This window comes from Solanum verrucosum, unplaced genomic scaffold, assembly GCF_900185275.1.
Source record: "Solanum verrucosum unplaced genomic scaffold, falcon-dt-bn FXZP01000007.1, whole genome shotgun sequence".
Lineage (NCBI taxonomy): Eukaryota > Viridiplantae > Streptophyta > Magnoliopsida > Solanales > Solanaceae > Solanum > Solanum verrucosum.
This window is the reverse complement of record NW_026020177.1, coordinates 3969591-3986223: the sequence shown is the minus strand read 5'-3', so window position 1 is coordinate 3986223 and position 16633 is coordinate 3969591.

Below are 16633 nucleotides of genomic sequence, written 5' to 3'. Positions count from 1 at the left end.
ACTGTTTGAAAAGCTTCATATAAACTGCATCTTTGATGTTGTTTAATTCTACATTTGAGTTAAGTATCCATGAGTCTGAGTAAAGTTAAGGTAAGTGTTTCTTTCAGATTCCAAGTCAAGCTTATGTATTGTTTAGAATTCCCCTCACATTCTCGCACATTGAATGTACTGATGCCATTTGGCATGTATCTCTTTATGATACAAATACAGGTAACTTGGATCAGCATCCAACGCCTCGTTGATCCAGTTGAGCACTCAGAGTCAGTTGGTGAGCCTCTTTGCTTTCCGTAGGATTCCTTTTTTATTGCTTTGATTAGTTAGTTGCTTAGGATGTTGTGGGTCTTGTCCCGACCTCCATCTCAGTTGGTAGAGGATTCATAGATAGTTAGTTGGTTCATTTTACATTATCCTATTATAGCTTATGTTATATGTTGAATCTTGAGTTGCCTCTTTGGCTTAGTTGAATGTTATTTCTAAACTTTCTCAGTTTATCTATTCAGACAGTTTATTTAAGGTTGTATTTAAGTACATTTCTTGTTGAGTAAGTTTTCCGCTAAGAGTCTTACTAGGCCAAGGGTTCACTTGGGGCTAACAATGGTTCTTGAGTGCCAGTCCCGCCCAGGGTATAGTCTCGGCGGCGTGACAAAGTATGCATCATTGAGGTGTTGATTCCTTCCAAGCATTTGCGCTTTAAGGTCCTCAAATTTTCCTAGAAATTCATCCACTGAACCTGTTTGAACCATCCTGTTAAACTATTCAATAATGTCATCCAGCAACTCATCTTCAAACTAACTAATCAACTCTTCCTTGAAATCCACCCAATTAACCAACCCTCTACTCAGTACTAAAGAGTGATACCAAGTCTTTACTAACCCATTCAAATACAAGGCAACTTCTTCTACTTTCTGATGCTCCTATGTTCTATACAAGTTGAAATACCTTTCACACTTTCTGAGCCAAACATTAGGTTCATGGCCTTCAAAACTAGGTAACTCCCACTTGGGAGGGGGAATGTGAACCATCTGTAGACTGTTTGGCCTTTGTTACTAAGCCGGATTAGGAAGTATGTCGTCTACTTGTTGGTATTCCTCATGGGCTCGATTAGGTAATCTCTCAAGATTTGTTAGTCGATCAAGGATCAACTCCAACGTTCCTTGGATCCCCGTATGTGTATTTAGAATCTCCTGTTGATTAGCCAGTACCTCCGTTTAGACCTCGTCATGTCTAGCTAGCTTTTCTTCCAACATCCTAACTCTTGTTCCGTCAGTCATTCTCTACCACATAGGTCGCTCAGACGTTGCTCTGATACCAATTGTTAGGATGTCAATAAAGACCTGACTATAAAGACCTGACTGTAATTCACAAATAAAAAGAGAAACTCTTGTTTTTGGGACAATTTTCTGATTATATTCAATTGGAAAATTGGATATTAACTACAAGGAATTGAAAAACTGAATTAGTCTATGATAACTAAATTACTTGGGCATCCATGGTGAGTCTCGAATCTGTAGAAGGAAGAAAAAGATCTGAAGTTAGAAAAGAGAAGAAGAACAGAGGAGAGAGAGAGTATGAGAAAGAGAAGGAATATTTAACCAGAATTATCGCTAAGTGATTCCTTCCTTCTAGATAGTTATATAACTATTGATGCTCACCGAATTAATGACTCGTGATTTCAGCTGTTAATTTCAGACTCAGTTATTATTCAGCAATTCGACTTCGAGTTCCACTACATCCATTCCTTTATTTGGCTACTTAATTCTACTGAGTTGAGTAGGATCATTACAACATTTTTCATAAATCATGCATAACAATCATATATCATATTCATAACTTCAAAATCTTTCTTCAAATATGCATAGTCAAATCATGAATAATGCAAGAGTTCATATGAACTTGATTGAAAACTACGTAATTGAATCTAAACATGCATAGAAAGATTGAAATTGAACAATTAACTCCAAATCAAATAAGACACATGGAAATTGCATGAATCCTAATCAAAATTAGGTGACTTTGAATTGGAAGAATTTAGATCTTTTGGGACCCAATCGATGAATGAAAATCCATTGGTGAATTCCCACATACCTTGATAAGCAAATGCTAAATGAAATGGAGAACAAAAATAGACTTGAAGCTTGAAACTTTAACTTTCTTCCTTCAACTTGAGAGAATTGGGGATTTGAGAGGATGAAAGGGTTTTTGGTAGATTTAGGAGTTGAAAGGTTGTAATAGGTCTTAAAATTAACGTCAAAACAATATAGTATAGTTATTAATATATAGGAAAAGACCCAAATACCCTTAAGAAATAAATGCCGGAGGACTCTATCGTTTGGACCTATGGATTGTAGAACATTCTACGAACCGTACCGGTCAACCATAGGTCAAGATACTGGGATACAAAATTGGCCAACTTTCTATGAAACCCTTTTACAGGCCATCAAACATTTTACTGTCCGTAGAGCGCATTTGTAGTCCTCAGCTTTGAGTCCAAAATTCCACCAAGTCTGTTTCAATTCTACAAAACCATCCTACGATCCATCAAACTTACTATGATCCATCCAATTCACTCGTAGGTCAAATTTCAAAAACTTGAATTTTCTCCGAACTTATCTCAACTTCTAAGACTCGCCTTCTATGGATCGTAGACCCTTTTACAGTCCATAGATGGGACTCATCAATCTTAGTACCAGTACCGAAAAACTAAACTTTCCCTTCTTAATCCAACTTTCCAATTTCTAAGTTGTTACACTGCGTTGACGGAATTCTCATCCAAGCTCATTTACTCAGAATATTGACTAAAGTCATGTTTTGGACTTCACTTAATATTTAATACACCAAATTGCAAAAACTCGCATAGAGAGCCTCGAGAGTCATGCCAACCACACTAATAGCTTAAAATAATTCTTCTAGAGCTGATGAAATTGTTAGAATTGTATTCTCCGATCCTATTCTTGAATTTTAGATAACTAATGACCATTCAAGGTTCAAAAGCTCCAAAACACTAAAACTCACATATAACCAAAAGAATGACGAGGTGACCGAACTGTCAGTCCCAACGTCGCTATAGAAGAACTCTTAATGATGAATTAGAGGCATAATCACAAATATTATCTGGAGGATCATTACAAAACTTTTCCCCCATGATAGTATTTAGCTTTTTAATGGTTGGAATGTATCTAGTCATTGCAGTGAAATTACCGTAAACATTTATCACCCTGAACTTCTTCTCCTTTGGTTTGTAAAAATCAACTTATGTGTCACTTTGAATCAAGAACTGTACATCTTTCTAAACTAATATCATTTGAAAATTATATGTATCCATAAAATACTGAATATAATCCATAAAAATGCTATCTTCAGTCAAACACAAACAATTCCTCAACTCTATAAGGATCATATATCAATTGTTGAGTTTGGTTTTAGTTACTGCAATCATTTTTAGCATAATATGTTACCTAGTTTTAGGGTAAGTTAAATTGTAAGTATTCGTTAGGTTGTTTTGATTGGTTACTTAGTTTCTTTTTTTTTGAATTTTTCTTATGCAAATTTTTTGCAGATTATTTTATCAAGTTGGCTATTTAAATCCCTATTATGCTTAATGAAAACATCGACAAACATTTTGATCAATACTTTTTGCTTCCCCATTTTTCAAAAACTCCAACAACAGTATCAAGAGCTTCATTGATCTTACGGGATCTGTGAAATCTTCCAAAGAACTACAATGTTACTTTAACCTGCATGGGCTATTTTTCAATCTTTTTAACCCGTCAGGGCTACACATTTTAACCCGTTAGGGATACTATTTTCAATGCACAAGATTTTCTAAACCAATTTTTAACCAAAAATAATGGCAAGCAACAGTCTCTTTTTAAATTCCTCAAAAAATTTCACTGGTGAAAACTATCAGATATAGTCAATAAAACTGAAATCATATCTTGAAGCCTATGATATGTTGGAAGTTGTAATGAAAAATATACCCTTAAAACCTCTCCCTAAAAATCCCACGATTACTCTAATTAAATCTTATTTCGATGAAAAAACCAAAAATTCAAACCCAAAATTGTAATTCAAAATTTGAGTCGTGGATACGATTTTTTCTAAAATCATTGCTTGTGAGATGACAAAAGAAGCTTGGGAATTTTTTTAAAATAATATCAAGGAAGTGCCCGAGTCAGAAAAATGTAAATTTTGAATTTGAAAGAGGATTTTGAATCTCTTTGGATGCAAGAGGATGAAACTATTGTTAAGTATTCTAACAAGATTTCTTTGAGTGTTACTAAAATCGTATTGCTTGGCAATGATTTTAAAGACAACATAATAGTAGAAAAAAATTCTTGTGACAATTTCAAAGAGATTCAAGTCTAAAATTTTGTCTCTGGAAGAGTCTAAAGATCTCTCTAATATCTTTGTCAAAGATCTAATAAGTGGTCTTCAAGCACAAGATCGAAGAAGAGACTTCATGCAATATAATGTTACTAAGGGTGCTTCTAATGCACAAAAAAAATGTAATTATCCTCTTTGCAAATACTGCAAAAGGAAAACACACTTAGAAACTTTTTATTGGTGGAGACCTGATGCAATATGTGGAAATTGCAGACAAGCTGGTCATTTTACAAAAGTGTGCAAAGTTACGGACAATCTTCAAGGACAAGTTGTAGAAGTAGTAATCAAGGTGAAACAATTTTTTTAAATTGCAGTATCTAAAGAAAAGGAGGAGCGTTAAGTTTGCTTTTAGTTACTGCAGTCATTTATTAACAAAATAAGTAACCAACTTTTAGGATGAACTTGAATTTTAAATATTTGTTAAGTTCTTTTAATTGTTGAGATTATTTAGCCTTTTTTCAATTTTTGCTATGCCGATTTTCTCCAGATTATGTTATCAAGTTGACTATTTGGATCTCTATTATGCCTAATAAAAATATTGAGACGTATCAATAAAAACTTTTTGCTTCCCAATTATTTAAAAACACCAATATCAACGTACTGACTATAATTAGTATTACACAACATAGACAATTCCTCAATTCCACTAGCGACTAGCAATATGATGGTGTTTCAAGACCATGCGGGGTTGGAAGGGACTTCACCTCTTCTTTCAAACTGCTAAGGGATTATATGGTGTCATTTTTTCTCAGTCCATCCAATGAACAACACCATTGATGTTAGCTTTAATAAATGATCCGCATAGAGGTTCTGGATCCATGCCCACATTTTTCGTTTCTTATCAACTACAAGAGTATAAAACTCCAATTCTTATGCTTGTGGATGTCCCTCAAACTTTCTGAATTCTGATCTCAATAATTTATATAGTCCAGAGGCTTCACTAGAAGATAATGAATAAGCAACACACTGAATTATTTTCTCCCATTTGGGAAATTTAACCTTGATACGCCCAAATTACACCTCCGAAAAGAAGTATAAGCGGTCGTTGTCAAATAAAGAACCTAACTTTTATGTTAGGGTCAATCCCATGAGAAGTATGGTCTAGACTTAGGCTAACTTACGATTATCTACATTCAGTAACACTACTTGCGAAAAAGGGGGGATTTGTAAATAAAATAACAGTTGATTGATTTGAAGTTACAAGTGAAAAGTAATCACAATTTGCAGTATGAATTATCAATATCAGATGAAAACTAGGACACATGTGTTCCACACCAGTTCTTAACACAGTAATTTCAATAATCCTAAATCTATCCTAGTGTTAACATTCAAGGTTGGTAAGTTATGTATCTCTAAGTGATTGGTCCTCCAAATAGGAAATTTCACCACACAACTTGGTTCGTCTACGAGTGTTTGCATTACTAACCCTTACCCTGAATCCCAGGTTAGCCTTTGTAGTAAGTGGGTCAGGCTATTAGATAGCGGATTATCACGTCTAAATCTCCATTGTTTAATCCCTTTCTCATTCGTTACCTCCTTGGTTCGGCAAGTATGAATGTGGCGAGTTCTAACGTTTCGCACTATTAAAAAGAATTCTAAATGGAAGGATTAACAACACATGCATAAATACTATTCAAAAATTACTTAGTTATTGGTTTTACTTTGTTAATTACTCATGGATCCCACAACCCTAGGTGTGGATTTAGCTATTCATGCTTGAGTTATCACAATCTATATTTGAGTTTGAAATAGAAATCATGAACATACAATTGGAATAGATTGAAATATGAAATCTTCAATTGAAAATCACAGGTAAATTGCATTAACAATCTTTAAGAATTAAAATGCCAAAAATGTTTGCACAATAATCCTCAAAGCCAAAGTAAAGTTTCACAAAAGGTCTAACAACCCAAAAATGAAAAATACAACTTATATTTATAGAAACTAAGTCCTAAACCAAGTAGTAAAAGAAAACATAAGAAAATCCGTCCTGAGCAGTTTCGGTCGACGGCAGCCAAATGATGGTCCATGGTTTAATCAACCATCCGTGGTTAGCTCCGTAAGTCAGCAGTTGGCCAAAATCATGTGGTCTTCAAATGACGGTCTTCACCTACGGCTCGTAGGCGTATGCATGGTCCGTCCTGTCTCTCCTTTGTTCAAGTACCTGAACTCAATTTCTCTGAATCAAATGACAACCATCATCCAAGGTCCTTCACTCAGATGATGTGGCGTCGTTAGCCTCCGTGGTTCCACCCTTGGTCAAACTCCTTGAACACTCCAACTACGGCCTCACCTACGGCCCGTCAAGTAAACGACGGCTCGTGATGAGCTCATTTGTTGCCAAAATCCTGCTAGTTCAATTATATTGAATTCTAACTGTTTCAAAATGATATCCTGCAAAATTAGACCAAAAAACCATCATATATAGTAACAAAAATGCCTAAGACGTATGCAAACTTCAAGTATAATGTATCAACAATACCGAAAATTCACGGTACATCAAACCTCAAAATACTCTTCCAAAAGAGGACTGCTAATGTGAACTGAATACTCAACGGTATCCTTCCAACCATTGAAAATGTGAACCCATTACTAAAACCAATTAGTATCATGTTTTGTTTAGATAAAGTGTGTGTAGGGAGGTGAAACTTAGGGATTAACACAGTGTCTCTATTTAGGGGGTGAGAATCATCGTCTTTGAGTTCCAAAAGTAATCAGACATCATCATTTATTGAATGAAATTTTTGGGAAAATTAAATTATCTTTTGTGATACATGTCAGCAAAATAAAGGATCGAAAGTTAAAAGATAACATCGTAGTATAAAAATAATCATACAACAGAAAATGGACTTGATTGACAATCCTGAAATAATTTCGACCATAATTACCATTAGAAAGTCCATAATCCTTTTGACATGAGCAATACTAATTCCTTAAAAAAAAACCCCTTTAAAAGCTCAGAGCTATTGGAATCCATGGATGTCACTCAATTTGAACAAAAATGGAGCTAGTCTTGAGGGTTTTAGTCTTATGGATTGGCTGGACTTTCATATAATACTGTGCTCCAAGATTTTGGAAATTTATTTCGAGATAAATTTATTATATATGCTACTTTGAGTTCCACAAGTAACCAAACAGAGTGATTGATTGAAAATAATTATGAAGTCTAACTATCCCATAACTAACATTAGATTTTTTTTCCAAGTATTATTTCTTGCACCTACTTAGGCTTTAGTAATTAATGAATGCCTAATTACACATTATCTAGACTTTGAAGTAAAACTATATATATAAAGTATTACTTTGGAGACTTGAAGAATATATAATTCTTTTATATTTCTTGAGATTCCATTGTTTCTATTCCCAGTTTATAACTAGCAGTTTTTGTTCTCATATCAAAAAAGGTAATGGTATGTTCTAAAACTTCTTGATATATGTATTGTCCATTAATTTGTTTAGTATTGAAATCATTCAAGTATTCATTACTTGAAGATATTAATATGGAACTATTTTTGGTACCAAATGCTTTCCCTAATGGAGAACAAAAAGAACAAGAGGCATTCAATACAATTTTCAATGCCGGAAGAGATCATATATGATGTATATTCTAAGCTCCTAGTTGATTATTTAATGTGTGTTAAGTGTATTTATATATTTTACAATTCTCTTATTTTGAATACATGTTTTGTAGATGTGCCTCATAGACGCTCTATATCTCATCTCTATGAGACTAATTCCTCTCACATTCAGGGGATGAAAAATTATCTTACACCATAGATCAAAAGGTGGAAACTGAAAAAGTCATTATTTGTCATATTGAGGAGTTAGATGACATTAAGTATCCTATATTTGATTAACATTTTGTTCTACTTATGGAGTAGAAATGATCACCCTCTACTCTTTATTAATTGCAATGCAATATTAGTAAACTATCTTCCTTGCCTAAATTCCATTGATGATAAATTTACCCATTATTACTATTTATTTGGTTTTGAAACAGATGACAAAAAGTACAACAGTTTGATGAGTAGTATTCCGCTAAAGATTTTCTAACCCGCAATATATTGGATTTTAACTCTTTATTCAAGTGAATCGTGGAGAAAGAGTAAAAGTGCACCATGTTCATTGTTTCTGCTCTTTCCGAAGGAGTTTGCCTCGAAGGTGCCATCTATTCCGTAGGGACTCATGATAAAAGATTCATAGTGAAATTTAGTCTTAAGAAGGAGAATTTAAGAATTATGAAATTTTAGAAAGATGTAATAGATGTTCTGACAAGAAAGTTTTATAACTTGATAGAAGTGGAAAAAAAATTAGCAGTCATTTATCGTTCAAGATAGGATGTGGGGGAGTTTACTTTGTGGATTTTTTCGGAGTTGCGAAATTTAAGGAATGGGAGAATCAAACTATCATGTTTTCTGAGGCATTTTGTTCCTAAGTTGCTTGGACTCGGGTGCGGGTGTCCGATACGGGTGAGGATCTAAAGGCCAGATTCTTCATGATCTAATTTTTAAAATTCAGGGATATGGATCCATGAATAAATAATGGCGTGTGGATTTGCCTACAAATAATTAGAATATCTAAAAATAGAGTTATGAAACCCAAATTATGATACATTATGTGGATAACTTGAGGAGAATCCTGGATGGAGATCAAAGGAAAAAGTGTAACCTAGAAATTTCTATATAAAAGATATTCCATTTCCTTCAATTCACCTTAGCTTTTGTATTGATTACAGAAACCATTAAAATTGTCCAGATTTTTCAAATAAATTTTGTCAAAATTATGCAAAATCATTTGAACGAATTGGACACGAATTCCACACCCGCACCCACACCCAGGTCGTATTGACACAGGTGCAACACCAAAAGTGAAGAGTCAGAGCAACTTAGCTTTGTTCTAACTTGAAAACATATTTCGAGGGTTGCTTTGGTAGCAATACACCTGATGGTGAGTGTGTTTTCTTAGCTTACAAGCAAAATTTGGATTACATTTTTTTTTCCAGAAGAAAAGTTGGAGTGAAGTTAAAACAACAGAAATTGCAGAAAATATTGAGATCATTCGTATCTATAGTCTCGTACATAGACTTTTTTCTTGTTTTGAAATTTATTATTTTGGAGGGTAACTAGTTTGGTTTTTGGTATTAATTCTTATGGAAGACATCACTATATATATATATATATATACACACACACACCTTGATACTGTTCCTATTATTTTTACAGATAGCACAATGTTGTGTTCCTTGGTTTGTTCTATTCAGACAAGTGTAGAATGAAATGATAAAAAGTAATGAAAATTTGGAGACTTAACATTGCAAATAACCAAGAAACCTTCAATGTATTCTACTTATAGAGGCAAAGTTGTACTTACAAACCTCAAAAGCATTCATAAAAAAGTAAAAGTTCCTAGGTCTTAAGCTAAATAATATTAGAAACATTTCTGCAAAACATAATATCTAGGAATAAATAAGACAAATTGAACATCTAAACTAGCTCAATCTTCGGAAAGGCATATGCGACTTGAAAACATCCCCCAATGACAGTCGTGAGTGAGTAAAAACTTGGAGTGTAGCTAGTTGCTCCAGTGCCACCGTACACTTTCACCTTCATAAACTTATTTTATTTTGGGTTGTAAGAAACAAGTTGTGTGCCAAGATCTCTTTGCATCAAGATTTCTCCATCTTTCCAAAGTAAGATTGGTATAAATTTATCACCACAGATATCTGCTGGAATACTATAAACCTCCAATTCAGATAATTTTGGACTTCCAATTCAGATACTTTGGACTTCCAACAGACTTTCTAACTACTGATCTCAATACTTTAAACTGACCAGAGGCTTTACTAAAGCAAAATGCATAAGAAACGCGCCAAATTCTTTTCTCCCATTTGGGCAATTTAACCTCGAAATACTCACCTAAAATAGGATTGCTTTTGTAAATTCTATGGTCTACGTCATAACTCCTACCACTCAACAAGCATATAAATCTGTTACATTAACCAATTAATGTCATGTTACCCCAAAAATATTTGGGTGAAGGGAGGTGAAACATAGAGCTCAACACAATAGCTCTGTGTCTAGGGTGAGGATCATCTGCTTTCAATTCTACTAGTAACCGTACAAAATCATTAATTGAAAGCAAAATGCTGGGAGAATCAGATGATCGTTTGAGGTGATAAATGTTAATAAACAAAGGGTCGGAAGTTAAAATAAGGTACCAAAGTTTTCAAACCATCTTACAACGAAAGATGGACTTGATTGTCAATCGTGAAAGAATTTAGAGCATAACTGTCACGCCCCAAACTCAAAGGGCGCAACTGACTCCTAAAGCCAAAACTCAGGCCCGAGCCGACCCCGCTGAACCATTTGCTATTAGCGCATGGCAGTCACATGCAATTAAGAAAACAAACAAGTATATCTCGGCTTAAAACTAAGCCCTCGGCCGGCAAGGCCCCTGTCAACAGATCTACAAAAGAACCAGCTACTCCCAAGAGTTCATGTAAAGAAATATCCAACTAGCACAGAAGTCCTGATAGGGCCGTCGAGGCCACCATGATATCTATACCAAAACTAAAAACAGGTAAATATCAGTACAATACATCAAACAGCTCACAAGCTTCAGCAAACCAACAACATAGGCCAGCATGACCATAACGTAGCTATAAACCCCACACACTAGTCTGCAAGCCTCTAAGAGTAGTAAAAATTGGTGGGACAGGGCCCCAGCCTACCCATGAGAATATATACAACAAAATGTAACAAACCTCCCAACTCTGGCAGCTCCGGAGGAAAGGGGCTGACCAATCGGATAAAAGTCAAGTCTGCTGATATGGAGGTCTACTCGGTCATCTGTCAGGACCTGCATGCATGAATGCAGCGCCCCCAAGGCAATGGGGCGTTAGTACAAAATAATGTACAGAGTATGAAAGGCAATAGACTATGATGAGGTATCCTGATATACTGGAATAATCTGATAAATAAATTAAGGATAAGATAATTGTACTGACCTGCTTCTAAATCTAAATTTATCAAAAATAATAAAAACAACAACCTAACCAAGCCCCCATAAGCTCAGTAGGTACAAACAGCACACAAGACCACCTACTCAGGCCCCCATAAGCCGGGAAGGTGCCAATCAACTTGTATACCCCTATCGGTAGTCCCCTAGCCCCGCAGGCAGTCACATAGCCCTCTTAGGCAACAACATAGCCCTCTTAGGCAACAACATGGCCCTGTATGAAGCACATAACCTTCTTAGGCGTCAATATATATTCCTGTAGGCAACTCATAGCCCTTCTAGGCATCAATATAGCCCCGTAGGCAACTCATAGCCCTTCTAGGCATCAATATAGCCCCGTAGGCAACTCATAGCCCTTTTAGGCATCCATATAGCCCTGTAGGCAACTCATAGCCCTTTTAGGCATCCATATAGCCCTGTAGGCAGAACATAACCCTGCTAGGCATAGATCACATTCCTGCAGCTAACAACAATAGCCCAAAGGCAACAATAACAATCCAACAGCTAAAAGTGAGCAATTTAGTTATAGACAACCTATACAAATAGCCTCTAAGTCGTGTCCAACATACGAATGTTACTACTGAATAAGAATCTCGATAAGAGAGGATTATACGCACTCGAGCAGCCAACAATCAACAATAATAGCTATAAGTATAACAACGATAACAACTCAATTACATTGCTCCTGAGCTTTAAGGAAACATGCCATAGGAAGAGAATAGCCTTAACATACCTTTTTCGCTAAATTCACGTGGCCTAAAGACTTTAACTCATAACTCCCTCGATACTACAACAAGGTAGGACCATAATCAACACATAAAATAAAAGATACCATGACAATACAATAAAAGATATGTATTTCCGTCGCAAATTGCTATTTGCTGCTTATAAAAGCTAGAGTCGATGAAAGAAGGGTCTTACCTCGATCTTAGGTTCGTAATTCACCTCAAAACCTTCAAATATATTCAAACCCCTGCTGTCCCAACTCTAAAATGTGATATGCTACGCAATCGATAAAACAAATTATACTACGATGATGAGCCCAACGCGTAGAACAACTTTCGTCAAGGACTTATGTCGAGAAAATCTATATTTCACTTGATCCTAAAAGTGGGTTTCTATGTTTTCTCTGTATATTTAGCTTAAAATGAAGAAAAAACTCGAAGAAGAAGATATATACACTTTCCACCGACCTAGGGCCCCACCTCACGCGCTTGCTTGCGCAGTCCCACGAAAATGTGAATATCTCTCTATTCTGAAGTCGTATGAATGAACGGTTTGATGCGTTGGAAACTAGACTCGTAGACCTTCGATTCAATAGTTTGTGGGCCCCATAACTCTTTATATATTGGGAGAGAACCTCCAAGACATTTGACCCAAATTTCAGAGAAATCTTTAAGAAGGAAATTACGATAACTTCCGCCAACTTTTATTTTGCCACTTACCTAACTTGAGATGCAACACTTGAACACTTAAAATAGGACATACCACATCATTCTTAATTTATTACTCACCCTCCTTGTCTTTCCACGAATATACGAGTTAATTTAGACGTTTTGAAAAGTCGGGGTGTTACAATAACCACCGTGGGATGGTCCATAATCATGGTGACATGAGAGATTTTTCTTCCTTTGAATCTTCCTTGAAAAGGTTAGAGCTTTGGGTATCCATGGCTGTCACTTCCTTTGAACCAAGAGGGTGCTAGTTTTTAGGGTTTGGTCTTATGTATTTGCTGGGCCCTCATATATTGTGGGCTTCAAAATTTATAAAATTTATTTCAAGCTAAAAGGACTATATAAACAAAGTTAAATGACTTCTAGAAACTATAAACAAAGAAAAGCGACTTCAGTAATTCATTATTATAAGTTGAGTGGCTATTTATATATTAAACTCTATATTATTATGTTTTAGCATAAGTTAAGAGTTATAAGGAGTTGCGGTAAATTCCTTCGAAGTTCCATAATCGTGATAGGAACATCACAAAACTTGAATTCCATTCTAGTAGGAAATTTTAGGGTTTAAGTTTGCTCCTAGATAGCTATTGATGGTGCAGGAGAAAATAAAATGGCCTCACAATCCATGATTACTTGCATTTCAAAATGTACTAATAGAAAACTATTATAAGATAAAAATACAAGCTCCTTGCAAAAAGGCAATACAATGAATCTTGATAATTCAATAAGTTGTATTGAAGGGAAAAAAACCTTTTTTTTTCAAACTTGAGATTAGTTCCAACCTATTCATCTATTTGTGGAACTTTTTTAGCTGCATAAAAGTTTCATAAATCCAACACAATAACATATTTAGTTTAATCTCACAAAAGAGATAAAAATAAATATGACGCAAAAAGAAAGATATTCATTATATACTTACATAGAAACAATTTTGAGTATGCTTTTGACAAAATTGAATAATCGTGTAGTTATTAATTAACTTTCATGAATGAACAAGCCTCTAATTTATAAGGTCATCTCAGGTTGGCCTGACTTGTTTTGCCAAGGAAAATGACTACCTAAAATAGGGTGGGAGCAAGAATTTTCACTAAATTGGTTCAAAATATGAAGAAGTCAAACGAGAACGTTGGCTACTCGTAAAAAATGGTTTTGCAAAACCATAAAATCAGAATATTAAAAATTAATGGCACGAATGTTCAATTTTTAATGATAGTGACATTGGTGAGCCCAAGTTTTAATATATCAAATATACAAGCATTTTCCCGAATTTGAGAGACTTTTCCCTTTTTTTAAAACTAAGTTGAGGGTTGTAAGTGATTTTCAAATTTGTATAATGAAAATGTTGATGATAATAATAATAGTAAGAATAACAATATTAATAATGATTAAACGAAATATATAAATATATAAATATATAAATAAAAATAATAATAATGATAATAATGATAATAATAATAACAATAATGTAAGATCCCGTACTTTTTCTCTAATCGTGCATAATATATGTGGTGTAGTATGGCATGGTTATATGAGGTGTGTATGACTTTGTATCATACATTGGAGATTCAGATTGCAAGTAGGTGGCAATATCAAGGAACTAAACTAAAGTTTTAGGTCAAAGGGACCCCTCAAACAAAGTTCATGATAAAAGAAATGGCTCGGGTAGAACTTAGCCCGTTTGAAAGGTTTAACTTGTCCCATACCTTGTGGATAAGCCTATGAGTGTAAAAACATGCTAATAATAGTGTGTTATGAGGTATTATAATAGCACAAGGGGCGTATGTTAAGTTTGGAAGTCAAGAAAATTAGAGAAACTAAAGTCGGCAAAAGTTATCGAAGTTTCTCTAATAATATTTTCTTAACTTTGGGTCAAATGTCTTGGATGTTTTCTCCCAATATACAAAGATTAGAAGGCCTATCACCCATTAAATCAAAGGCCTACAATTGCAACGCACAAAACCCTGTATCCAACCGACATCGGAGTAAAAAGTTATGAGGGTTTTACTAAGGACTGTCGGGGCAGAATCCGGGTCGGGTCAAAAATGTGGTATGTCGGCTTACTCAACGTTTTAAGCCATGAAAACATTTCATTTTACTTCCAAACCAGAAAGAAAGCTTAAGAGAAGGTTCCTATGGAGTACTTGCATGATGAAGGTCAGTTTTCAACGATTTCTACCATTAAAGATTACCCCCGTGCCTAGAAACGTGATCTTTACATGTGGTAATCGTTTTCCCCTTCTATTAGCTGCATTTGGAGCAAGTTTTTGAAGATATAAATTTGTAGTTATTGGTGTTTCTTAAAGGTTTACACTTGGTTAACTAAGGTAATCATCTCGGGACTCTTTTATGATTGTTTTTATGAAGTTCTACAGACATTTCCTCAAGTTGAGGCCATTTGGTAAATCTGCCGATTTAAGAACAATTATGAACTGTTTATAGATGGGTACCAGTTGTGTATATATAGTGTTTGTCAATTTTAGGACCTAAGGAACAACTTTCGTGAAGAAGCTATGGTCATTCGAGCGTTCATTGAAAAGCTATGTTAAGGCGAAGCTACGTCCCTCAATTTAGCATCACTCCTGGGAAATTCCTAAAACGCCGAATGTGATATTTTTTGCTATTCTCTTTCTAGAAAGACCATCAGTGAAAGGCATTGGGATCTCAGCTGAATTATTTTCATGATTATGTTATTTTGATATTTCACTCGTTCGGATAAATAGAGTGTTCGACATCTACACGTCATTTTATCAGTTTCCTTGATTATATGTCTGCACGTATGAATTCGTATTCTTCCTTGGGTGATGTGAATTAAAATGTCACGCGAGACCCTTACTACTTGTGACTAGCCCTCTTTCTCCACTAAGGTTATTATTAAAGAAAAACTTTAAAGTAGCTCACGATCTTCAAAACTCTCAAATATAATTTAAATGTAAACTATTAGAACACTTGGTTTTTGAAATATTTCTTTTATAAATTATCTAGGAATCAAGTTAGGAACTAAGTAAGTCACCTTAAATTTGTTATGAAAATCAACAAGGTTAGGTTATCCTTCTAAAATTCGAGTTAACTTTTCAAGCTTATTTGGAAGAACATATCAAGTTCCTCGAGATTGTTATATGTTATACGAAAGTTATTATCGGGTTATGAGAACAAGACTACAAACGGGCTAAGATTGGCAACATGACAACAATAACTCATAGGTGTTATAAATCCATGACATGACATGCTATGCTTTCTACTCTCGAGCTATAATTGGGAGGTATGGGGCCTATTGCCTATATTTATACGTATGAGACACAGATGGTAACAAGTTGGCGAATATGATGCCGGTTCGCTACCGGAAAGCACCACCATTGCTAGCATTTGGTTGGGTATGTCATGCATTTTCATCTATATATATATATATGTATTCACAACATACGATTATACGAGCATACCATGCATATTTAAGTAGCAGGGAGCTAAAGGTCAGCCATGGATATTATTTGGGTTTCAGTTTCAGGTGGTATCTGTATCACCCTTTTACAATAAATGTTTATGATTTTACTTTTCGTTTTACATACCAGTACATTTTTATTCGTACTGACGTCCCTTTGCCTAGGGACGCTGCCTCACAAGTTTGGTTTAGCTAGTATGTTTCAGTGGGTAACTCGATGTATTAGGGTATCGAGTGTCAGTTACGCCCCCTAATTCGGGGCGTGACAAATAATTATAATAATAATAAATCTATCAAACATTAGATAGGAAGTAGAAGAATTTGTAATGGATCTCAAAATCAG